The sequence below is a fragment of the Ammospiza caudacuta genome, chromosome 3 (assembly GCF_027887145.1).
Source record: "Ammospiza caudacuta isolate bAmmCau1 chromosome 3, bAmmCau1.pri, whole genome shotgun sequence".
Lineage (NCBI taxonomy): Eukaryota > Metazoa > Chordata > Aves > Passeriformes > Passerellidae > Ammospiza > Ammospiza caudacuta.
The window spans coordinates 21856005-21883116 of record NC_080595.1 but is presented as its reverse complement, the minus strand read 5'-3'; the positions used below and the strand labels follow the sequence as shown (position 1 = coordinate 21883116).

The 27112-nt window shown below is 41.5% G+C and overlaps 1 long non-coding RNA gene across 1 annotated transcript; it reads right to left on the bottom strand.

The window, feature by feature from the left end:
- LOC131555789 (uncharacterized) lies at nt 1–27112 on the bottom strand. The gene is made up of 3 exons (XR_009274552.1): nt 27031–27112; nt 26010–26115; nt 1–67 (listed from the first exon to the last, which is right to left on the bottom strand). It is a non-coding gene; the product is annotated as an uncharacterized LOC131555789 (long non-coding RNA).

Genomic DNA, 27112 nt, shown 5'->3' with positions numbered 1-27112 from the left:
GCTGAGGGTAAGTCAAGTAATGGGATTTTCCATCTCTATTATTTTGCATTTCTTTCTTTTGCATTTCCTGTAGACATAAAATAATATCCATGAATTTGAGACATTACTTGAAGCTTTTAATTTATGTTACTGATATGACTTCACAAATTTAACAACTGTAAAAAAATACTTGGGCAATGATAAATCACATGTCAAGACTGAATCCAGCTCAAATGAAATATATTCATTTTCCTCAGCCAACAAATGGGAAGTGTTCTGACTTCCAGAGTAATCATGAAAGTCAGGCAACCTTTAGTTACTGGAAATAATGCACTGGCCCTAAATGCATGCATATGCATGATCATATGACAATTTTAATTCACTAATCAGATAGAAACTCATTCCATCTTTCTTTATGATCACAAAACATCTGAATGAGAAGTTTAAGAAAGCCATCAATAAAAACTGCTAAAAATACTTACCCTTTAATTCTATAATAGTTAAAAGACTGGCTATAGTCACAGAATGCAACAGACCAAGGGTATAATATTTGACACATAACTTTTAACTTCCTCTGCACTACAGAATTTCAGGAAGCAGGTCCATCAGACCTCCTTTAAACAGGGCAGGCTGCCCATTGTTATACCCTTACATTGTGCTTTCAGTCACAAGTGTTATATAAGGATGAATATTAATTACTAAGTGGAAAACGTCCTAAAAAAGGAATCCAAATGCAAGGGCTCCTAAGCATTCAAGGGAGACAGTACATTTACAAGCAGTCTCTGAAATTGAGGGTGGAACACAAGGCGGGGAATACAATGTTTAAACCAATAGGGAGCTGCGGGGAGGGGAATAATTTAAACAAACCAATGGAGTTTCGAAGGACACAAGATTGATAGGGAAGTTTCTAGAGAAAGAGGCAGGCTTGGGGAGGGATTGACATTCAATAGGAGGAGGAAGAGGGAACAGAGGGGCAGATCTTTGGAGAGATGGACAGCTGGGGAAAAACAACAGGGGGGAAAGGAGCAATCCATCAATAATAAAATATGCTGTAACAGTACAAAATAAGAAAGATTACAAAACTGACTGCTGGAAATGTATTAAAATTAAAAAACACACAATGCTACAAGGCACTCCTTCAAATAATCTAATCCCAACTCTGAGGGAATCCAATGTTCAGAATTTATGCCTTTCAAAAAAGGGAGAGACTTAATTTCTTTCTGGTTTAAGTAAGTGTGAGGTTTGTTATTCTTAATCCCCTAGCTATTCCATAGAATCTGAACAGAGACGGATGATAGCACAGAATGCAGAAGTTGAACAGGAATTCCTTTTTATGTAAATATGAAAAAGGAAGAATACAGATTTAAGGTCTTATGGGTCATTCTCAAACAAAGAGAGAAAATCCTGCAACATGCCAGATACTGACAGGGTCACAAATTCTAAGTAGATTAAGTTAAATCCAGTTTACTAACATTTTCTAGAAGTAGATAAAAGCTAATTCCCTGCTAGGAAATTAATCACCAAATATATATTGCAAAAGCACTTCTGCGTTGCTTTTTCCTTGACTGGGTTTTCTGTATCTTACAGGACAAAGTCTGAGGTTTCTACTGCTTGCCCTCCCTTTTTATGTGTGCATTAGCAGCTGAACTTGCACTAGAAATCCATTACTCTATAGCTCAAGAATGCAAGACAGAAAAGACTTAATTTCCTCCATCTTTAATATCTTTAATGCTATTTCATGCCGTCTATTTTATGTTCTGTCTAGAGGTCTGGGTAATAGAAAGAACTAATGTGTCCCATGCTTAGAAAAAAAGCATGCTTGCTCTGGATGGATAACCTGAACCATAGCAAAACCATCTGACCCTTGCACTAAACTATAAAAAGAAATTTCTCTGCACACTGTTAGTGTTGGGTGGTCCTTGTACAGGGATAAGTTTTATAGACTCACTTTGAATCTGAAAATACGCTAGATCAAGTGGTGCTTTGGGAAGAACCTGGTACTTTCAGAAAGTTTTTATAGACTTCCCAAGTGACTGAGCAGTAAAGATACAGCCTCACTCCCGTAAAACCTGTCTCTTTTTTCCTAGTAATGCATCTACTCCACAATAGTCAAATCCTGTGGGGTCCTTCATTGGCAGGCACAGCTCTGAGCAAGGGCATGGTGAAAGCTGAATTGGCTCCATCCACCTCTGTGGCCAAGCTTGCAGGAAGAAGTAAAGGTGTGGAAAGTTTCCTAGAGATGATTTTTAATGGCATTTCCCTTCAATATATCCACAGGGGACAATAAGAAGGGGGATGGGGAGACACGGGAGAGGCTTTGCCTCCCTGATCAAGTCCTCCAAACTAGGGGAGCCAATGACATATACAGAAGGCTAAAGCCAACTAGGCCAGTAGCTTAGGGAGTTTTGTCAGCTTCATTTAACCAGGGACAAGTTTCACAACAGAGTTCATAAGAAATGACCCACACAACTGCAAATGTCATCACTTTCTCTGGCAAATGCAAAACCAAAACTGCTTCTCAAAGATAAACATACAACTCTGTGTTTACATAACAAATTCTAAGTGGTCCTTTTCATATGCATGAGGAAGAAGAGGAAGCCAAGCCACCGATCATGTTACTCCCACACAGTTTAATGTTCTGCTGCCAGACACTCGGACACCACGGTGATGAGTGCAAGCCAAAGGCCAACATGAAACATAAGAGAAGAGATCTATGTATTTATGCAATGGTGACTTTGTTGTTTTCTCATTGAAGCAACCTTTTAGTTAGTATGAACCATCTGAATGTTCACTCGGGATTCAAGGGGCACAACATGAACATAAAGCTGACATAAGCCCTAAAGACTTTAAGTGCTGCTGCAGCAAACAGAGAGGGGACAATAAATCCTACTCTGCAGACCTCCAGAAGGAGCTGGGTCATCCTGCTACAACAGTGTTTGCAAGGGGCAGCATTATGATATCTGGAAGGAGGGAAGTCTTTTGTTTAGTGATCCCAGACTTAAGCACAGCAGACAGAACAATCTTTCCAAACTTTCCTACCAAATCTAGATTTTCTAAACTGTAAGCCAATACTATTTCCTTATATCAACTACTGTTCATGAAAACAAACTGCAAAAAGAAAACAGCATGAAAGAAAACAGCATAGCCATACACTTAAACCGGGGCAAAGAGCTTTCACTAAACACCAGGTTTCGTGAAATAAAAGCATTAAAACAAAAGGGTGTATCTACTCCACACAATTTCAAAGATCAGAAGTCTTCCCACACTGCTTTATTGAATGCTTAGAACCAGACTGATATATTTAACAAAAAATCAATGGGAAAAATAAAGGACTGCCTGTCTGACTCAGAGGAAGAATTTCATTCATGGGATAAAAGACCTTAATGAGGCAATTCAGCATTCAAAGGGAGCTATTAGCAGAGAAGGAATGAAGTGGTTGTGTAACAAAATTATGAGCACTGAGTGCAGATGGAGGAAATGGTGTTTTGTAAATTCAGAATCCGGGATTTTTTTTTAATCTTTAAATACTTCATACAGATATGCTGTCTGCAATAGTTAGCATGATTTAGGGTCTCATTCATGGCCATTTTTTTCCCCAGATGGGGCACCTGCGAAAATACACTTGAAGCCAGTAGAAGCACTGGCACACAATTACAGATCACTTATTCATACGGGCATGCCCAGTACTTCCTCTTGTAAGAGTCAACACTTTTGAGACTCCAGTGTTCCCCCAGGAAAATAAACAGCTGAAAGAGCCTGTGGACTGACACAGCTATTATTTGTACCTCCATCTGGACAAGAAATTCTGCCTGGTGCTCATGTTTTTAGCTTGAGGGTGGAGATCAGGATAGGGACTGAGCAGGGCAGAAGTTTGTCCTACCAACAAGCTCCAGCTGGTTGCAGATTTACAGGGCTTTGCCTGACTGGAGAGAGCTTGGTGCCCACAGCCAGCCTGACCACAGATGAGGCAGCCTGGCTGCCACTTCCAGCTCTGCCACATCCTTGTCTTACTAATCCAACTAAAATCAGGACCCACATCCACCTTCTGCTCCGCCCACCTCAACTCCTGAGCAGAAGACCCACAAGAACATGGCACAGCTCTGCTAAGTGTGAGCCAGATTGAGTTTTACTGGGAAGCAGTTAAACAGGAAAGGAACAGCCTTGGTCTACTGTTGTGATGTGTTTTTAAGTTCTCCAGTTTTCTCCCCTATTTTATGTATGCTCCCCCTGTGTTCTGTGTTAAATGGTTCCTCCCTACACAGTTTTCCCACCACTGTGGACCTGACAGTTAAGTTACCATGGATACCCCTTCCCCTCCACTGCCAATCTCTTATGTTATGTAATTTCCCCTCCCAGGCTTTGCCTTATAAGTAAGTCTTCCCTCCTCCCTGGGCCCAGTCAATCACCCCCCACTCATCCCAGGCTTCGAGAAACTTCTTCTCTCTGGGGGTTGTGGTTGGCTGGTGTCCCGGGGCCCCTCCTCTGCTTTACGTTTATTGGCTATATCCTTATGTCAGTTATGTTGTGTACCTCCCTACCTATTCACGGATTGGTTTGCCGGGTTTCCCTCCCTTCTCCACCCCTTCCCTTTAAAACCTTGTTGCTTCCCCTGTTTGTTGCCATTTGCTGGGGGTTCTACTGTAAGTAAGTTGCGCTCTGCTGTGGGATTCTCCAATAAACCGACATGATACCCCTAGCAAGTGGTTGTCACCTCATTCGTGCTCTCAAGCGCAAGTAGTCCGATTCCGAGATCCAGCCCAGCCCAAGGCCAAGACGCCAAGGGGGGCTGGCCTCCGATGCATAGGGGCGTCGGCCATTCTCACCCCTTCTGCTAGCCGGACATGGGGCCGTGAACGCCCTCGCGCAGTCTACCATTTGCTAAAGCTTGGAAAACACACCTTGTCAGGCTCAAATCTCCACATTTACTTGGGCAGCCAACAAACTGCAAACAATGTATGGTCTAGGCACAGCTACTGGAAAGGTCTATGCACAGGAATCACACTCTTCTCCCACATCATGAGTTTACAAACCTCCCCCAGACCTTCCCCTGCCCTCCACTGCAGACTGTGGCCACTACTCCAGTTCAAACACACACACCCCACACACCCCACACCCCCCGCCCCGCTCTGCTTCTGGCTTTCGTTACAACACCAGCATATTTAGCACAGCTTCTTATCTTACATTGTCTTCTGCATCCTTCTGCTTGATGATTTCTGTAGGATTTGCAGCTATTCAAACATTTTGCAGGAATTCAACACAAACCGTTTTTTTCCTAAACATTAGAACACAAGCTTTTATGGTTGAGAAAACTGGAAGTCCAGCTTTCATCTCCCTCATTATAGAAACCCCAGTAGATCTTAGCTGCCTACTAGATTCTAAGGCTTCTAGCCAGACTCAATGCCAAATTAAATTACTAAACTTCTTATTAAATTAATTAAAACTCTGTGGGTGACACTGTATAGATGATTGAAACATCTGGACTAATAAGTCCCCCAGATCAGTATGGAAAAAATGGTTGCTAGAACAGATAGAGAAAATGGGATGTACCAAGAGGACAGCAAGGGGACAGGCTGCTGGAAGAGACAATTAAGAAGGCAATTAAGAAATACCCCCTGAGCTATAAGAAGAGGAGGCAGCAGAATTTCTGTGTTTCAGAATCAGGATCAGATTTTGGCATTTTTCTTCAGGTTGGTACTAAGAGATCTGAAGCAGGAAGATGGTTTTGGGAACTTAAAAATACACAGCAACCCCCCCCCCCCACCAAAAAACCAACCAACCAAAAAAAAAAAAAAAAAAAAAAAAAAAAAAAAAAAAAACACTACAAAACCCACTGAAAAACAAAACCCACAACTATACAAACTTCCCCCCTCTCAAAACTGCTCAACAACCCCCACGTATTTTTCTTCTCTGCAGCTGGGTAGCCGTGCCCCTTTAGAGATGCTTGGCAGTTTATTCCATGGCCCAGCGGATGCCCTGTGTGGAGTACTGGATGACAAATCACATCTTGAGATCAGGTTGTGTGAATTTCAATTATTCTCTTGGGAGGACATTGATGACAACTGCTGTATGACTGCATTTATTGTTTGGGCTCAGCTTGGAGGTTTTTTGATCTGCAGAAATTTTGCTTCTGGTGATGATTTATTCTGATTTTTCTCTTTTTAATCATTGCTATGCAAATGTTGTATGGCTATGAAGTAAAAGAAAAGTCCTTTCAAAGAAAAATAACTGGTTACAAGACAAAGAACAAAGTGTGGGCATTCACAGTGGAGCGAGATCATCAGCTGATTTCCTCAGGGAACTGTGCTGAGATTCAATTCACTCATAAATAAATGGCAAAAGGTGAGAAAGTTTTCTACTGATAAAAAATTATTCAAGACAGTAAGAATGAGGGCAGACTAGGCAGAATTGCTAGGGGGCCATGCAAAATTTAGTGATAGGGCAATATGAGAAAGAATGACAATTTAGGCAATAATGCACATGGGAAAAAAACAGTCTTAACTTCACATAGGGAAACTATGGACTGAAACCTAACAATTATCATTAGCATATTCTAATTTTAGGTCCATTTAAACATCAGCTCAATAAGAGTCAAAATAGCAAAAATAAAACAGAAGAAAATAAAATACATGTTATCAACAACAAAGGAACAACACAGAAATTCTAATTATGTGATTGTATGAATCTCTGTCTCTTCCACATCTTCAATATAGCCTGTAGTTCTTGTTCCCTCACCTGAGGAAGGCTGGATTACAACCAAGATCATTCAGAAAAAGGCAACTACAATGACCTCAGCTACAGAACAGCTTCCACATGTGGAAGGATTTTCCTGTGCTCTTTATGATTTGGAAAGAGGTTATTTTAGTGGAAGTAGGACATTGATCCACTAAACAAAAGTGGCCAGGATCAAACAGACAGGCGTCAATTACTCAACATCTAATACAAAATGTAAGGCCATAAAATGAAAGGAGAAGGAGGATAGGCTCAAGGTGAGGTAAAGGAGATGGTTGTTAATGCAACAGGTGGTCAGTGTGTGGAAAGCCTTGCCAAGGAATGTTGTTGTTCCAAATAATTTTAAGGGGTTCAAGAAAACACCTTGAGAGATGTACTGAAGAGACACTTTGAGAGATGTACTGAAGAGAAAAAGGATGTGAAAAAATAATAAAGGTGGCAGAAAATCTTACATTTGCTTGTCCTTCAACCATCTGACAGTGGGTACTGTTGGCAGAGGATCCTGGGGCAGGTGACCCTTGCTCTGAAGCTATGTGGTTCTGCTGTCTTGCATCTCTGCCCTTTTGTCCTGTACTCCTGCTGGGTGACACAGTACACACAGGCTGTTTGCTTTGGGATTAATTAAATGTCCTATTTTTATACATGCTAATGAATAAAAATTGAATTTTTTTCAAAAGCTCATCTTCCCCCACTGTGCAGGATGCAGCACAGGCCCAGGAGGGACTTTACCTCATGCTTGAAATGTCTGGCAAACTATTTTGCACAAAGCTGACAATAATGAATCCAGCAACTAATTTTCCTGAGAAACAGGAGCTCACCATTTCTTTGTCCAGTAGGAAATTCGTGGATAAAATGTTCAGCTTTGCAAGAGAACCGGACTTCAAAATGAAAGGATTTCTACTTAGATCTAAAAGCCATCTGAGTCAATAAGCACAAAGCCTTTTAACTCTTCCACTGCAGGTGTCCCTGAAGAAGTTTTACCTCACCCTCTAGTACTTCCTTGGTAGAAGAATCACCCATTCTGCTTCCTCAGGGATATGAATAAAGCTTTTACCTGTGAGGAAGCTGGACATTCACAGAGATGCCACACAGATTTTCAAGACTAAATAACATGAAAATTATGCATAAAGCAGAGTTTGTGCCAGTTTTCAAGCTCTCTCTTTGAGTGTGAAAGGGCTGCTATTGGAAAGAAATTAATGACTGAACAGCAGTGAGGCAACTTTCAGAAGGGTTCTGCAAGGCAAAATTAAATTGAAAATGTTGGCAGAGCTTCATTTGGATATGGCTCTATCAGAATTCATCAAATAAAATATGTCTTACCTTCTCCTTCAAGCTCTAACTGTGCCTGGCCTGACAGGGAATTAGTGAGACATTTCTATCTGCTGACTTATATATTACTGAAACAGTCTTGTTATAATCTTTGCAATGTTCACAGTTTTAGACATTTTCTGACTTAAATTCAGTGACAGTCCTGCAAAACCATTCAGAACCAAATGGCCATAATATGTTCTGCAGACACACAAAATACCCTGAGGAGAGAGTTAATAGGAATGAACATAACAAGGCTTTTTGAGGAGAATGAGATGCGGTATATATTTTATCTTAGCAGATTTTAACTAACTTCCTGAAGGTTCTTTATGTGGAAAGGTTTTTCTGTTTAGGTGAAAAGTCTAGTTGGATTCAAAAGGACACTCTAATTTTGTTCTCCTCCTCTAAGAAGAGTATTGATATATTTGTTCTCTGATATTTTGGGGGTTTTTGATCTCTTCTGCCCTAGCAGAGATCCTCTAGATTCAGGATAATTTCCATTAGCAAAGGCTGCTGCAGAAAAGAGGGACTAGAATACTTAGATTTTGAACAAAGATTAGGATGGCCTTCTTTTCAGGTCTCTGTTTCTATTTTCACACCACTCTTTTCATTTGTATGGTTCAGCATCACTAAGAACCTGATTGTCAGGGAAACAAGTGAAATAGATCTACAAATAAAGGGTCCAAGGAAAGGCAGAACTGTCAAAATACAGCACCACACCTATCCACAACAGGAGTCCAGCAGAGTCTTCAGTCCCTTCCAACCCAAGGAAGATCTAGGGACCCCCGATGATGTTTCACAAAGACCAAAGCCACCCTTGTCAGAAACACCTGGTCCCAGACCAGTGCTGAAATAACACCTTTCTGAAGTTTAGCACATCTTTATGACTAAATCCTCTGAGACATTTAAAAGCCATTTTTGAAATGCTCCTCTTTTCTCCCTTTTTATAGAAGACAATAACATGTGAGCAGGTGTGAGAATGCCACAGGGATCCAGAACACTTCATCAAGTTAATGTGGCCAGTGCAGGAGTCACACTGAGCAGGGCCACTGGGAATTCTCACTTAAGACAAGTTGGATGTCTCTTTTAAGCTCATTTATAAGATGCACTGCAGAAAGTTTCAGTATCTACTTTATATCTTGCATTTTTATCAGTCTTTTCACAGATGTGCCCATAGCCTGACTTCAAAATCAAATCCAGGGAAATTCAGGATGCTCAGGAGTGCTGCCTGTGTGTTTTACCTACTCCTCTACCCGCCTTGCATCATGAGCTCTGCTGTTCATGGCCATCATCATTCAACCATGCAACCTAAACCAATGTGGCTATTCATAGCCACATTGGTTTAGGTTGCATGGTTTTAGGTTCATGCTCCAAGTACTTCTTGCACCACCACACTTTGGGAAATGCTGACAAGAAACAAGAAGCTGCAGGCTTCAGTCTTGGATGTGTGATCTGCCAAGTGGGTTTCACAGAGTTTTTTTCATGCATGTAATACTATAAAAGTATACACTTTTTAGTTCAGTCAATGATTTTAACATCCTGGCCCCAGGAGGCTTCCAAAGTGAAAATACTGAAGTTCAAAGTAAATATCTCTATTAGAAATCTTCTGAGCAGGCAGCAAGGATGCCTTGTGCTGGACACCCAGTGCTGTTCATGCAAATACAGGAGTGAAACAGAATGAAAATCCATTCTCGGAACTGGCCTGTGTACTCTAGGGTCTGACTGTACCCAAGCAAATCCCTCCTTTGAAAGGTGGATCATTTTGACACTACAAGAGAAAGGATATTATATTCCAAGTCTTATACTCCCTATACTCCTTCAGGAAGGGCAGCCTCCTTTCACTCATCATGTCCATGACACACAGTATAAGGCAATCCCAGCTGTTAAATAAACCTCAACATGCCAAGTTTACCATGCTGAGATCTTTTCTCAGCACATTCTTGTCTCTGCCACACTAGCTGGCACAAAAGAAACTTAGATACAAAAAGGGTGTGAGGAAGGGAAAACCCTCAATAGAATTATTTCCAGTTATATACTAGGGAGAATACATGCAAACTTTAGTTTTGTGCAGGAACTACATCTCAGGAGGAGCAGCATCCTGAGTCTTGCACCAAGTGTGTTTTATCCAACTCCAGTTAAAATGCTGGGATTTTATCACCCACTGAACTCAGTGCTTCAGGCAAAACCTCTCATGAGGCTGCAAAATAAATCCAATAGGTGAATGATATATTGCAAAACTCCTTAATGGATCTTTTCACAGTCACGGCTACCCATGTCTTGGACTGTGAAAAGTTGCTGTATTTTTTCTGTGATCAGCTGCCAGTCAGGTGGATGAAAAATGAAACTTATCAGCACATTAACACAAATTATTTCTCAAATTCCGCAGGTGGTTGTGAAGAATTTGAACCTACTCACACATCTATTCTAGACCATTTGAAAAAGTGGATGACTTCTCCTCCATCCATGATGGGTGACTGCAGTAGTACTACAGGATTACTTTGCTCCAGAGAAGCTGTTTCCTACTTTGCACATTCTGAGCTTCTCAAATGGTTTCACTGCTCAATGTGATAGATGAAGAACTCAAGAACTCATCATTTGGAAATAGTTTATAAGGACAATTTTTATTTTAGGAATAAACCTTAGAAATTTAATGATAGATTTGTAGTTTCAATTGTTAACTTCTTTTGAGCGCTTCCCGGTAATTTTGTATTTCCGCATATTTTCTTCCATTTTTCAGAGCATAGTTATTATGCATCATAGTAATAAATGGATGATTACTTGTACAGGGAGGGGAAGGACATCACTTAATGCCAGTCCTGAAACTACACTGTGACTCTAGGAGGGAAGTGTCTCAGGTAATTCCTCCTCAGCAACACGCTAGGAAAAGAAACCAGACCATATTAAAAAACTATGTCAGTACACTTCCTTAAATTAGGTTCTACACATGCTGAACATGTTTCCAGCCAGTCCTTCTCCAGTGGTGGTATATGTGGGATTCACCTGAATCCACGGTCCCCTTCTGCACAGAGAGTTTCCCTCTCAGCTCAGGGTAAGGGCAGCACACCTGCAAGTCCTGGCAAGCACAGTGCAGTAAATGAAAGCAGGCAACCACCGGAAAGTTAGTCTGTCCTTTCTCATTAATTAAAGGAAGATACCAGAATAAATGATAGGAGAAAAAGCGACACAGATTTTAAAAAACCATCAGGACTGAAGGTGACAAAGTCAATAGTAATTAAGCAAATGATCTTTGCTCTGAATTGCTATTTCCTTCACTGAGTACAAGCTTTTAGCTTATAAACCCTTCTCCAGCAGCCTGATAACAGAATAGCAGACTCCAGGTACTGCAGCCGGCCTTGCCATGGTTAAGCTGGAGGCTCTGTCAAGCAGTTCGGTGTAGTAATAGAACATCCTGACTGTACCTGTGGAAACAACACAACTGCCCAGCCATGTGCTGCAGCTGTAGGCAGAGAATTTATACCAATGGGTCAGGTCATGAGTAAGTTAGAAGCAGGGCTTGTTCTTACTGTTGTTTTATGGCCACTTTGGTTGGTCCATTTAACGGTTGTATATAGGACTCCTTTGTCAGTCTCTCAACCCTATCTATTTCACTCATTCTGACCAAGTTTTCACTATTTTGGCAGCTGTTAAAAACTACAAGGTGCTGATGAGAAGGAGAGAAGCCAAGCCTGCACTGACTATCCCATCTGCTTCCTGCAAGCAAGATGAATGAGAAGCACCTACAGTATTTTCAGCATGGAATATTTATCACTCGATTGGCACTATCAGAGGCAGCCTGAAAGGTTTCCTGCATCTGAAAGTGTAATATAATACAGTGAAGGGTATTGAATGACAAAGAAGTGCAAGACTGGATTCCACACTTGCAAGGCATCTGCTGCTTTCACAAAGCACAGACACGGCTCTTCAGGTTTTGTTTTGCACTGATACATTGGCATTTCACCCTTATTTATGAGTTGAGTTTCTCCTCATACGGGGTACTGCGAAGGGAAAAATTACACCAGCTTTTTTAAATAAAAAGTCCAGCAAAATAAGGCAAGTCAAATTCTGAATTATTGATTAACAGATTCAACTCTACAGCTTGCACAGGTGTTTCAGAATCCAGACCTCTCACTTACATCCACAGATCTCCTTACTTTAAACGTCATTTGAACAGCTGACAAAGAGCTCAGAGGAGAAGAGTAAGGCAAACTTTGGAATATAAGATTAAAGGACTTAAATTTGACTTCCCAAATGACTCAGACAAGCTCTTTACTGCACATTCACAGTTCCAAATGAAGGCCTTTCTGTACAAAAGCAAATGATTAATATTTTTGAGAAGCTGGCCATCAGATTAGTTAGGAGGCTCTGTAAGAATAAAGAACGGTTGAGCTGCAAATTCAACTCTATGTCCATGTACAAGCCTTTCCTAGAGTTCAGCAACATCCAGTTTCAGGACCAGGCACTTGTTTCTTCCCATCAAAAGAGGCATCTGTTCCATCCTTTAGATTTCAAACTGGTACAAAAATTTAAGGATCTCATATCTAGTGCTTTTATCTAGGCAAAACCACAGCTCTGAAGAAAAACAACAGCATTCTTCCCCTGGCAAAACTATTCCAGATCTGTATTAAAGACAGCAAAGAAACTATTTTGGTTAACATTTAATGACTTCTTCAGGCTACAGGGACTGCTAAAGTAATTGCATTTTATTTTATTGCAGCAGCAAAGGAGGAGTAATGCAAGTAGAGTCTGTAAATATCCATCTTTAGCAAAGCTGTCCAGCACATGGAAGTGGTGCATCAGATTGCATTAATGAGAGTGTAATGTATGAATCAAGAGAGATCATTCAGTGGTGTTCCAGCCTCATTAGGACATCACATTTCATTTTGACAGTAAGAAATAACTGAAGAGCAACAAAACATGCTGGGAGGATGGTTTCATTGTGGATTATACATTGCCTGCCATACTGGGAACTCCCTGGCTGAACATTTTATGTACTCCCAAACACATAGGACATCTTACCCTTGCTGTGCAGGGCTCAGTAAACAGTTCTGCTGTAAGCCATGAGAATTATCAGAACAAGGAAAAATTCCCTGTGACCCTGTAAATTTCTGCAGAGATGATAATTTTGACACTTGGGTCCAAAACTCTTCCAGACAACAAGCACATGGGTGGCACTGAGCACTGGCACAAGGCAAATGAGATTCACTTTTATTCACTTCCCACAGCATAGAAGAAGGAATCAGAAATTTCCCAGAGTATTTTTCCAGACAACCAAATTTGAAAAGCAGTCAAGTGTGAAGCAAGTCATGCTAAACACAAAGCTACTCCAATAACAATGCACTCTCCATTGCCTTTAACTTCACTGGAGTCCCACAGAATTTAGCAATAACCAAATTGTTTAAAAGCAATCAGTCAGCAGAATGTCCAAACCCTTTTGACTACAAAACACTCACCTGTATTTTGTCAGGGAGACCTGAAAAAATGGCAGCTAAAACCAGCATCACTGTGCAGATCCCGTAATTCTGAAAACTGACCCATCCATCAAGATATAAAATAAGACACAAAGCAGGAGAGACAGTTTCATAAATCCATTCACAGCATTGTCTGAAGAATGGGGGGAACAATGTCAGCACTTGTTGAGTTGGATATAACAACTATGAGAAACTGGCCACAGATAAAACCAGAAGTGGACAACCAAATTAATATTAAATGGGGAAAGTGTCTAGTGCCTTTTACCTTGCAGCTCTTTATGATGGTGTAAAAACAGGAGAAAAGGTTACACTGAGACTGGCATGGCTTTGATCGCCAGCTATCACAGGGCTTCACCTGTTTTAGACCAGGATGAAGGCCAAGCGAGCTGGAGTATGCCTTCAGAGCTGAACAGGAAGACAGAAGAATTGGTATCTGAATTTTCCGTGATGTATTTGAATGTCTTTCAGAGTTTCCCCTCCTCATTTTTAGGTTTTCATTAAATCTTGACGACTCAATGTGTCAGATTATAGAGTGTCAATTTTGCCTTGGTTTTAAAAATCATATTACACCTCTGTTTCCCATACTGCATTGATTGCTTATAACCCAGCATTTGGCACAGAGGCCAATATCTGCAGCAGGATGCTTTCCTGACTGAAACAAGGATTTTATCCATAATGCAGGCAGGATTAAAAACTGATCTTGCAAGGAACAGCAGGTACTCTTTGCATGTCCGTGGAAATGCTTGTAAGAAGATACTCAGCACCAAATAAAGAAATTACAATAAAATACACTATATAGGGGGTTGATGGTAGTTTTTAAAAACACTGTATTCATATCTGAAGTATGAAACATGTTAAGGGAGTGTAAGTAGAATCCAGAGACACAGATGCTAATCCATGCACAATTAAGGATACATAGTGAACACTTCTGCATTTCCAGATGGAGAATTTAGGTACTAAATGGCAGGTCCCAGTCAAGAAACTACACATCTGCAAGTTCACTTGAGGTGAAGAATTTTGCCTGAGGCTGCTCTCACACAAAGGCAGCAAGTAGGTACTATCTGCTTGGCCTCTGAATTCAAAGGGAAAAGATAGTTGAACGAGTCCTTCATCTCTTTGAAATGGCTCAAATTAATTAATGTTTCAACTTACTTCTAGAACACGATAAGACGCATGCAGTGAGGGATGAATTAGACAAGAAAAATGCAAAAGACTAATTAAAACACTGCACTGACAAACAGCAAAGGAAGAGATTATCTAAGCACCACAATCATCTGACATACCTACATTTTTTTCTCTTTTATTAACAGAAAACCCAAACACTGCGATTTATCAAGTAGTCCAAATCAGCATCATAATGCTTCTCAGACAGCCTCTTAGCCATTAAAAAATGGACAGCTGAAATCTTAAGAGAATTAAAGTTTGTTGGGAAAGAACTCATCACTAGCACAGTATGTCCCAAATTACCAGTGTTTAACCTGCTCCAGAAATCTTAAGTCCTGTTGCTATCCCCATATGCACACACTCAGGGCACACACTCCAAAAAATCCCTTGGGCCAGTTCACCCAGAAAAGAGTTTCTAATAGCCACAAATCAACATCCTGCATCTCCAAGTTCTGTGCTGTTGGGAAGGATCAAAGTTTGACAAGTCTCACAGAAACATATGCTTGGCAGAAAGATTTTTGAATGTAGAGTCTGAAGAAGGAATAGAAATGAAAGCAAGTTTTGATATAGAAGAAAAGAATTGCTGAGCCAATCTTATTGGATAACCAAGGAGGCAAAGGGTTTGTTAGTTAGAAGGGGGTTTTTATGACTTAGAGCAAAGGATAAACCTACCTCAAACAAGATGTTTTTAGCAAGCAGAAAAATAGCACAAGCAAACAAGCCTGTCGATGTTGCAAGTTGAAAAAGGGTCTCAGAATTTTCCACTGCAAGAAAACTGAAAAACATCTTCTTGCTTAAACTGTAATGTACTAACATTTAGTGATTGGAGAATAGTAACATGAATATGGTAATTATAGTAGTTATGATAGGCTATAGATAAAAGTTAAGGTATAGATTGGTTCTACTGTATTAAGATGCTCAGCAAAGAAAAGTATATAATGCATTAGTAACCTAAACCAAGGGTCTCCAGGCCTGCCTGCAGCTGGAGCTGACAGCTGTAGGCACAGGCTCTGTCGCCCATGACCCTGGACTGCTTGGGTAACGTCTTGGGTGTAATAAACTGCATTTTGAAGAGCTGCCTGGAGTCCCACATCTCTCATTCAGGCTCTTACTCTGTGCTTCTTTGCAAGAGAGTTTAATTACTTTCTATGCATTACTGAATTCAGGAGGAAAAAAAATGTAAAAGGTGAGGGGGACACACAAAATAAACCAAAGCAAACCCAATAAAAAAAAAACGAACATTTTTTTGTTGTTAACAAAGACACAGAACCTACAGTTGCAGCTCCCTGGAGTTTGTCCTGGATGTGCCCCCTGGCAGCTCCCACCACTTGGGCTGTGCTGAAACAGCTCATGGAAGTGGCTCACTCCCTGTCTCAAAGCTCACAACTTGCAGTTCATTTTTACCTTCCTCAAGCTGCCCACCTCCTCACACACATCCAGCTGCACTACTTTCCTTGAAATCTTACTTGCTTTTGTTTTCCATCACTGTTTACTCTGGGTTTAACTTTACACACCTGTCTGGGCACCTCTGATGCAGCCATCAGCTCTCACACTCCTTTTGTTCTCTGCTGGATCAGGCCCTATAGTCCTGAAGCTGAAAAATGTGTGAGTGAAACATGATCAGACTGATGAACTGTTCAGATTTCTCCAGAATTTTGGCAATGAGTCTGCACTCCCCAGTGTACTAGACAAGAAAGCTACATGTTCTGCTTATATCTTCACTCTGTAGCTAGCATGACATCAGCTCCCTTTAATCCATTAGCAAGCCTGTCAACAGTGATGTGCAGGTCCTACTAGATAGTTACAGCCAGTGCACCAGTATTTAATAGAAATTAAAATTTATCACCCTTTCCGCTAGCACCACCTCACTTAGAAATAAAATTTTACAATGCCATTTGCGTGAGCATCACTAAAATCCCTCCTTCCTGACCTTGAGATTTTATCATAAGACAGAAAACCAACCTCTGAGAAAAGTTAGGAATAATTAACATATACTTCTGTGGTGAGGGTCTCCATGAATAATGCACATAAAGCACAGACACACCCTCTCCACTAATACCAGCTTAATCTTTAATGAATTCTTTGGTTTTAGCAGAATTCCTTTATATTATTAATAAAGGTTTCTTTTTATTGCAGCATGTTCTCCAGCCTCCACATCACATCCAGGACACTAAAAACACATAAGAGTAGCCTTGACAAACATGTTCTTTGAGATGGCCCCTGCCTGCCCTGAGGCATGACTAAGGTAAATAGTGTGGAAAGAATGCATTACTCTCACATTAACTCTAAGCAATAAGGGTCTGACTTCTACTTACTTTTATGGAAATTAGATGCAAAATTATTCATTTGGGGTCATGCCATCTTTCAAGATCCATATTATATCTATCAAAAACATGTGACAAAAATATACCAAATCAATGTGCATCTTTCCCTTCGTTAAACAGCAGGGAAATAAGACACTGAATAGATCCAGTAATTTGCAAAACTTTGCAAATTGGAGATTTTCTAAGCTCTTCCCAAAAGCCTTTCCTCCTCAGAATCCTATGGATATTCTCTACAGGAGTCTCTGCCAGAGGTGGTCTCTGTAGCACTGCTGTTTCTCCATCCCGTAGGGTGGCTTCTGTCCTTAGCCACACCTTACCAACCCACGGTCACTGTTTACTAGGGCTGCTGGGGCCACACAGCACTGGAAGCGACCCTGGTGCTCTCTCCTACCCTCCCTGGGGCATTCTCCTTGCATCTGAAATAAAACATAATAATTTCCCATACCTGTCACTCTGCTGCCCACAGTTTGGGTATTTTTCTGTATACCCTTTGTGATGTCTTTACTCTTGAATGACAAGATCAGGACTCCACCACTCCACCATTCCCACTTGTCTCCTAGATTAAGTTTGCTTAGACTTGATAATTTGATAATTGCATATGTGCTTGTTTTAGCCTTTCTTGGGGTACTGTGACCAACTTGTTCTCTGGACACAATTCCTTAAAGTCACCTTTTTCTTTTCCTAAATCCTCTCCAGTGTTTCAAGCCCATCAGAGGCAATCCCAGAGCTCCCAGCCCTCTGGGGAAGCTAGTTATCTACTTCAGCAGCCAAGCAACCACAGGAACACCACTTTATATGTCCACAGTCTTGTTTTGATCAGGATCACAAAAATCACACAGAATCACAAAAAGGGTCAGGTTGGAAGGGACCACAGTGGGGTCATCTAGCCAAACTTCCCTGCTCCAGCAGGGTCATCCCAGAGCAGATGGCACAGGATTGTGTCCAGGATTTTCAATATCGTCAGTCAGGGAGACTCCACAGCCTCTCCAGACAACCCGTTCCAGTGCATAGTCACCTTCACAGTAAAGAAGTTCTTCCTCATATTCAAGTGGAACTTCCTGTGTATCAATTTCTGCCTTTTGCCTCCTGTTCTGTTGCTTGGTAAGAGAACACCCTGGATCCTTCCTCTTGGCACTCTCCCTTCAGATACTGACAGACATTTATGAGGTCCCCTCTCCATCGTCTCTTTTCGAGGCAGAACAGGCCCAGCTCCCTCAGCCTTTCCTCAGAAGGGAGAAGCTCCAGTCCCTTGATCTCTTCATAGCCCTCCACTGGACCTGCTCCAGCAGCTCCACATCTCTCTCATACTGAGGAGCCCAGAATTGGACACAGCACTCAAGATGTACGTCACCTGGGCTGAGCAGAGGCAGGATCACTTCCCTCAACCTCCTGGCAATGCTCTTCTTAATGTACCCCAGGACACCTTTGTCCTTCTTGGCCACTTGAGCACTGCTGGCTCTTGTTGTCCACCAGGACTGCCAGGTCCTTCTCCCCAGAGCTGCTCCCAAGCAGGTCAGCCCCCAGCTTGTGCTGGTGCCTGGGGTTGTTCCTCCACAGCTGCAGGACCCTGAATTTGCCTCTGTTGAATTTCCACACCTTCTCCACCGCTTCAGACACCAATCTCACACAGTATCACCTCTCATCCATTTTCTGATAAAGAGAATAGAAGAGACTTCATGTCTAGTTCTTCATTTTGATTTGTATGGTCAGCTCACTGCTCAGTCCAGCAATTACTTCCCCTGATTCCTTGCTTAGGCAAAAGTCTCTTTCAGGAGTTACAGCTCTACATGCATCACTTAAATAAATGCACTCTCAAACCACAAGAACTATGTTACAATCTTAAATAATGCATTAATCTAAGCAATAAAGCATATAAAGTATGTTGACAATTTCCAGTGCAAACATGGGCCTAGCACCATAAAGACATCTTTTCTTTATATGATTTATAACATAAGAATACTGTTTCTTAACAACATTTTACAGGACTAATCCCAAACTGGTCATCTGAAGAAAAATTATCAAGCAGCTGATCATTTTTATTATGTTGCTGAGTCAAAGAACAACCCACCAAAATCAAAATGAAGAGAGTTGAAGCCATCAGTGCTGAACATTTTTAAGAATAAAGCAGTTTGAAACCTGCATTGACTAGCTAAACCTCTGGTACTAAAGATAAAAATAAATTTTCTCCAACTCTGAGTGCATTGGGTTACATCTGGAAAAACTGAGACTGGAATGTCCTTAAAGTAAAATCACAGAGACTTGCCATTCCAATCCCAAAACCAGTTCCTATTTCATAAAATCAGAGACTTGCCTCCTAAATACAAATAATTATTCTCAGGAATAACTAAAGAAGTGGCCTGCAAGTTAAAATGGGAAATGCTATTTCAAATTTAGGAGAGACAAGCTCATAAGGGTGTAGATAGCATTAGCTTCATTATTCTGCTTCAAATGTTTTTTTGCTGGTTGAGACAAACGATTCTAGTCTACATATTAACAACATAATAAACTGCAACAGCATTTTACATTGTGTTCTTCACATTCTGTGTGACTGAGAGTCAAAGGTACCAAGACCAGAAGGAAGAGAGGGGCTTTGATCTCAGGACTTTCAGCACATTAACCTGTTCCCACTGACAAAGGATAGCAATGTTTCCCACCTCCCCAGAGCTGACTTTACACCTCTTTCCTTGTGCATGGGATTGTCCTCAGCTGTCTTGACTCAAGCTTCCCCCTAGCTCCTAAGCTGAGACAGGTCTTGCCTATCAGGAGTGCCTTGCCTATCCCTTGCCATTCCCAGGAGTGACATCCTGCACTTCCCTGGCACACTGCTTAACATTGTACACTGCCGATGATGACCAATAGATTGCATTTTCTGTTAGGTATTACTTTGAAATACAGGAAATCTCTAGGTTTGGAAAATATATCAGTCTAATTCAGCTACTGCCCAAGAAACAAACCATACAGTACCCATCTTTTACTTTCAGTAGCCTCAAAATTCTCCCTGACCACAGTTCTCAAAGGATGCTGCTACAGACAAATTTCCAGAATGCACACTGGGGACAAGAGGAGAACACTGCAAAAACCTATGTGTTATTTTTATTATCAGAATTGATAAAATCTCACTGCTACTTTAATAGTAGACTGCTAGTAAACTGTTAAAGCCATTAAAAAAAAAAACAGTGAGACAGCTGTGTGTCAGTGCTGGGGCACTGTGGGAACTCAACACATCGCTCCGGATGTCCAGAGTTGCTGAGAACCCTCTTGGGGGGCTCGGAAGACCTGGAATGTTGCCCGAAGCGCCTGGTGGCTTGACTTTGATCCATCTAGGGATGGGCCACCTGTGTATGAGGACATGAGAGACACTCGGGTTTGAATGGTGCAGGAATGATATATTTACAGGGTGAAAATGTGGATTTTAGGGTTTTTGGTATAAAGGGTAATGGGGACAAGATGGAAGAATCAGGGCGTGTCTCGTCCTTCTTTCTTCTTCGTGCCATCCATTTTCTGTGATTATGTTGGCACCTGGGGATTGGTTTAGAGTAAAAGTGCACTTTCTAACATAGGTGATAGGTATTGGGACATAAAAGTAAATATGATATACATAGTTTGTATATCATACAACGCTGCCGCCTCGGAGGGGGTCAGAGTGCCCTTGGCTGCCTTGCTGGTCAGACCTCTGCTGGGCAGAAGGAAAAACTTTGTAGATAAGAAATAATAAACAATCTGAAAATTGAAAACTGAAAAGTCCAGTCTCATCCTTCAAAGCTCGGGCTGCTCAGAACCATCCCACACACCTCGGGGCAGAGACAGAGGTGCAAGCAAGCACACTGCTACTCTGGTCAAAAGAAAGCTCACTGCAAAATAGCATCCTACAGACTTATGTGCCAAGCTACAAATATTTCTTTAACAACTATCCCTGAACTTTTTCTAGTATATTAAACCTTTGGATGGGGCTGCTCCTAAAAATATTGGCCAATGACTTCTTCTAGCACCTTCTTTTATGTAAATGCCATTGAGCAAAGAGACAGATGCTTTACCAGGCACAATATTGTCTTTTTAAAGGCACGTAGATCTGTTTCTATATTTCCAATGTGCTTTGTAGATTAAGGACAGAAAATGCCATTTGCTAATCTGCTTCTGCTGCACGCAAAGAACCGCTGCCTGGGCTGCTTCTGATGGTTTGGGGTTACAGCCTTTCAGTGCTGCTTGGGAAAAATATGCGATGCATGTCATAAAATCACTTCCACTGAGTTGTTAGTAGCTTATCCCACAGTGCTGCTGTCTGCCAAGAGGTTTCCCGCTCACCCACAGCCACTGAAATGGTTCTCCAGTTACATAGAGTGTGATAACCTAACCAGCTGTAATGGTTTGACCAGACTCTGGTATTTAGCAATGCTGCCATGTGCCCAGCACCTGCTGTGTTGCCAGAAGCAAGTGCTTACACAATAATTCCCCTCTCTTCTTAGGCTTGTCCTTTTGGTCTGGAAGACAATGAGGTGAGAAGGTACAAAATCTCAGTGCTGGCAGCGCTGTCTGCAGGCAGTCACCCATTTGTGAGGGAGCACATGGATATATACACAGTTCTGGAAGAACAACACAAGCCTTGACCAACCTGTACAAGGCTTGGGAGAACCTGGTCTTTGGCACAACTCGTGCCAAATCAACACAGCTAACAAAACACATAGCACTGCCTTAGGACAGTCAAGCAGAAGCGGCAAATGGCAGCAGAAGGGACATAAGTGTGATTGCCATTTATTTTATACAAAAAGTTCAAATAATATTCCAAGGAGTACTCACATTCTCATCTTAGGCCTTTTATTTCTTAATGAGAAGTAAATCAATCCATCAACCCATCTCAAGCTTCTGGTTATCATCAAGAAGTAAAAGAGGAAGAAAAAATAGAACGCAGTTATGAATACTCGAGAAATTTAACCAGAGCACCTGTATCTGAAAATGGGATGGGCAGAGAGGGAGGATTATTTTTCTCATTAGTGACCACCTGAAAAACCAGGCCTCTGAATTGTCTCCTGCTAAGTATCACACATCACTACTTCAAAAATCTTGACCTAAAAAGCAAATATGTATTTTTAAATAATTAATAGCATTCTCGAAATGGAATTTTCCAGCCCCAAACAAGATGTGCAGCTGAGCTCCCCTGAGAAGAGATATTTATAATAGAAACACTGACACAACTGAAATCATGATGTACTGAGTAGTATTAAAGCTCAGCACATGCTTAGTCATCTCATTCTTCTTACCAAATTGGACCTGGTCCAACAAAACTCTCACTGCACTTCACTTGTTTGCTTGGCCTCAGTTTAAACATCCCCCGAGCTTACAAAAGCACATTGCTAGGCCAAGTGTTTTCAAAGTCTAACATTAATAAACCCCACAATTTGATACATACACAAAGAACAGTGCCTGCACCCAGCAAAAAGGGCTGTGCTCCAATTGCCTCTGCCATAATGTTGGTACAGGGATTTGGGAATCTTCCTCCATGTCCAAATGACTTCAGAAGCAAGGCAAGATCCCTCAGCCTAGCCACCAGCTGCTCTGCTTTTTCCCTCTTGTGGCTTCTGTTTGGCTCATGCCTGCATTTCCAAAAGAAGTTAATACCATCCTTTTGGTAAATTACACTTACATATTTAGGGCCAAAACCTGACTATAGCTATACCATCTATAGCTGTATTATCTATAGGTATATCTATGTGTGTGTATGCATATAGATATATGGCATTTTTACAGTGTCAAAAACAACACAAACTACGCTTTTGAAGGCCTTGAGGGGTTAGACCCAAACCTGGACAAGATCATTATTTTTTTTCAGCTTTATGTGTTTCAGTAAGATTTTTCCACCCTGCATATGGGAACATGTATAGCCTGTACTTTTACTAATTGAAGTTGTTTTTGAAACTGGATCTCCTACCTAAATTTTCTGCTGTCTTGGACAAAGCTGGACTAGAACATCCCTGAAAAGACACAGAATGTGCCATAAAATATATAAACCTATTTTTAAGACACATCAAATGAGCAGAATGACAAAGAAACAGCAAAAATCCACAGACAAGAAAACTACAGGAAATAGCTGAACAAAACCTGAGATTGGTGTAAGATATAGAGATGCATACAAGTGAAACATCTGTATCTTTCCAGGCAACAGGACATTTTCATTGATTTCCATAAGATTAGAAACTCATTCTCTGAATTTTGTCATGACTTAGGTACAAGCAAAGAGAAGTCAAGTGGACCTGGTGATAAAATTTGGACAGTGCAAGAGAGAAAAATTCCACCAAAATTTTACAAACTTTCAGCCAAAAATGAAAATACTCTAACTCAAACTATTAACAACATACATACTTCCTGCATTCAGGAACCAGAGGAGATTCCATCCGACATTAGTGACACCCCCTCATTAAAACATACATCAACTATTTATTGATTCCAGATTCATCATCCTGCTCTGAAATAGGGATTAAGCCTTTGGGTCAGTCAGCCTTTGCCATGATGAACCATGTTTTGCTTTGTTGACAAGAACAAGCACATCCTAAGTAACTCATTGTGATTCATTCGTCTCACCTGAGATACAATAGTAATAAAATGGCCATAAAAACTCTCTCCTGAATTACAGTGTTCAGCATTTCAAAGCCTAGGAGCACAGACTCACTCACTCTGACAGAGACTATGAGTTACATAATCTAACCAAAAAAGATCACTGGTTTATAATAATGTATTTCTATAATCTCATACATTGTAACAGTAACTCTTTAAAGGTTTATCACACTGGCTGCAGGCAAGACATTTCTTGAGCGTCAGAGGAATGGTGGGAGATGAATCAGGGAAATTCTATGTCAGCATCATCTTGAATAATAAAATATATGCTGTAATATTTCCCTGTGGTATCCAGAAGCCAGTCAATAAGGGGGGGGAAACCAAACCTTCCTAACATCAGTCTTTAACATAACATTTAAATTCTATTAGCGATGCATGTCGCAGATAAGTAAATAAATAAGCAGAGGATTAACAAAAGCACATCAGGGCAGGTTTTACAGTGACGTAAGGCCATGATGTTTTATTCATCTGCTGAAAAGAGAGAAGTTTGCAGCTACCCAGGGTGAGCTGTTTCAGATGCACAGGGAGGAGGAAGGACAGAATGCAGCACAGTGATGCTGTTAAGCAGCAGGGACACAGGTGTGGAAGTGCAAAAAAGATAATTCCTCCTAAATGTCCAGGTGGCTTCACTGTATGTTTATTAATCAAGGCAAGAGCTTTTTTTCAGGCAGAAGAGACAGCTGCTCTGTCAAAAGCAAAATAAGGGACAATCAAGACACTGCTGTTTGTGCCCAATGGCAGGCATGTGCTGCTACTCAGGGATCAAATAGGCAGCACTGGGACCAGCTGCCTTTCAGTATTGTTGGACACTGTTCTCTGAGATGCTTCCCTTGTTATTTGGCCATGGCAGGATGGAGCAGGATCTAAGCATAGCACTGACCCGGCAATGGATTCTGATAGTGACAAATAAAACTGTCCCATGTGCTGTGGGCTAAGAGAGCTGGATTTACCCTACCTGTGCATTATGCATCCTTTCCTGTGACATTTATTTTTACTGAGTCATTTTCCCATGCTTTCTCCAAAATACAGATGCACCATTCAAACTGAGGGAAAATCAAGACATTTCCCAGGTTTGTAACATGGGAAATGAGAGTAGATGTGAGTAGATGTGAGAGCAGCAACCTTCAACCAGACCAGTAAAGCAATAAATGTAATGTGCTACACCATGAGATGGAAGTTTGTGGGTAACTACTACCTACATTTCCTATGGGAAAAATGCTCTTTAAAAAACAGAGCATGCTGTAGTGGCAGAAAGCATCACAATTTCTGGGAAGTAACATCATTTCAGAAATGATGGGCAACAAAACATACCACTGGGCTCAAGAGCAGCTTCTAAGTCTCAGCACTTCTGAGAGGCAGGCCATGCAGCAAAAGCAGTCATGGACCTTTGAAGATTCCAAAATTTCAAGTCATAAGGTGAAAAATGCAAATAGTAATAACAAAAAGAGAAATAAGCAAGAAAATAATTGCTGTGAAGGACAGGTAATGGAATGCAAGGAGAAGGTCACTGCTGATTACAGCCAGAACCAAACTCCCTTGTGAACCGGAAGCAATCATTTCTGTAAAATGCAGAAAAAATATCTCTGTCTCAGCTGACCTAATGTTCCACCTCAGTAACCTTCCACTTTGTTTACACTGGCCACATACAGGTGTAATTGCCTGCAGGGACTTATCAGCACAATTTAATACCAAAAAAGAAAAAGAATTGACAGGGAAAAAAGCAAATGGTCATGTTGCCTCCAGATGTGTCTACAATCCATATGCATAACCTCCCTGTTCAAGCAGCCAGAGAACGAGCTGTAACAGCAGGAGACCTTGCACTTTTACAGGAGTTCTGCAAACAAAGGAACTAGAATCCAACTGCTACAGCACCTAAGCAGTACTTCAGGATTTCCTATGGCACCTCAGTACAGAGAAGAAATCAATCAATCAATCAATCAATCAATCCCCTTCTTCAGCCAGGGCTGGCAGATTCTGGTTTCATGTACCACCAGCAGGACCCAGGCAACCTAGCCAGTTACCCAGACATTATGTACCTATCTCTCCTCTCTTCCACACTTAAAAGACAGTGTTCTGAATCACTCCTTGCACAGAAGCTATTCCATATCTATGGTAACACTTCCATACCTGCTGCCCTTCTCTGAACATTTTCTACCTTTAATATATCCTTTAGAAATGAGTAATCAAAGCGTGTGTGAATCACAGATATATAGCAACATAGTGACATTTTCAATTTTGCTCTCTGTGCCTTTCCCAATCACTGCAAACATTTGATTTGCCTCTTCAAGTGTTGCTGAGACACAAGTATCCCCAAATCAGTGTCCTGGAAAGTTTTATTCTATGCTGTCCTTAATAGAGTGCACCACAGGCAACTGCAGAAGACGAATGTTATTTTTTCAAAATAGGCATTTTCAGACAGAGAATCCCCTACCTCGCTGTTTTGGTTTGACACTGGCACAATGCCAGTGCCCCCATGAAAATTCCCTCTCCCTGGCATCTGCTGTGAGGTGGTACCCGGAAATAAGCAAAGCAGGCTCCTGCTTATGGAAAAAGGAAAAAAAAAACTTTATTAACTAAACTACAAAGGGAAAAAAAAACAAAACAAAACAAGGAAAATGAAAACTACACAGAAACACTTCCCCCTCGTCCTCCTACCAGATCCCCAGTACATTTACATTTCCCAAAATTATCCACACTCAGTCTGGCACCACCCTTTAGAAAATCAAATCTTCAGCTCATGAAGCGTAGACGGAGTCCTTCCTTGTACCACGGACTTCTTGTCACAATTAGCACCGCCCAGAGTCCTGCTATCTCGTGACATCTTCTTTCCATGCCAAGGTGCTCTCACTACCAGGCATGGGATGGGGCAGAGGCCTCCTTTCAGGGTGGACCTTTTTAAGGATGCCTTGTCTCGTTCCAAGCAGAGCACACTCTCATCTCTGGGACCTTTGTCCCCCCCATTTCTTCTACACCCCCTGGGGCCAAGGGCTCTCAACACTGAACTCTCTTGGCTCCGAGCCTCTGCTTCCCCCTGCAATGCAGCCTCTGTATCACCAGGAAACAGTCCATGGATATACAACAAAAGAGTCCAGCAAAGTTGCCACTCCATCTTCCTCCATTCCTTCAACATCTCTCTTTCTCTTTGCCAGACCCCCTTACTGGCCTATTTCTTCCTTCATCCTCCACTCTTATCCCTTTCCTAGGAAAGGTAATGTTCCGTGAAGTTCTCATTATCCACAAGGGTTAAAAGCTCTCCCAAGCGGCTGGGCTGCTCACTGCCCACCCCCTTCTCCTCCCAGCCCTGCTGCCAGCACATGATATCAAGTTTCAAGGTAACAGTTCAAGCACAGGCTGCATTCTCTCTCGGTCTCCAAAAGGAAGGGGGGGGGGGGGGGGGGGTGGTAAACAGGTCGCTCGGTGCCCCCTCCACCCTTCCACCGGGTCCGGCCTACCGTAAATGGGCCACGTGGCTTTCCCCTCCCCCAGCCCAGCCAGCAACTGGGCCGAGGGAGAGACCCAACTCCTTCCCGCCGG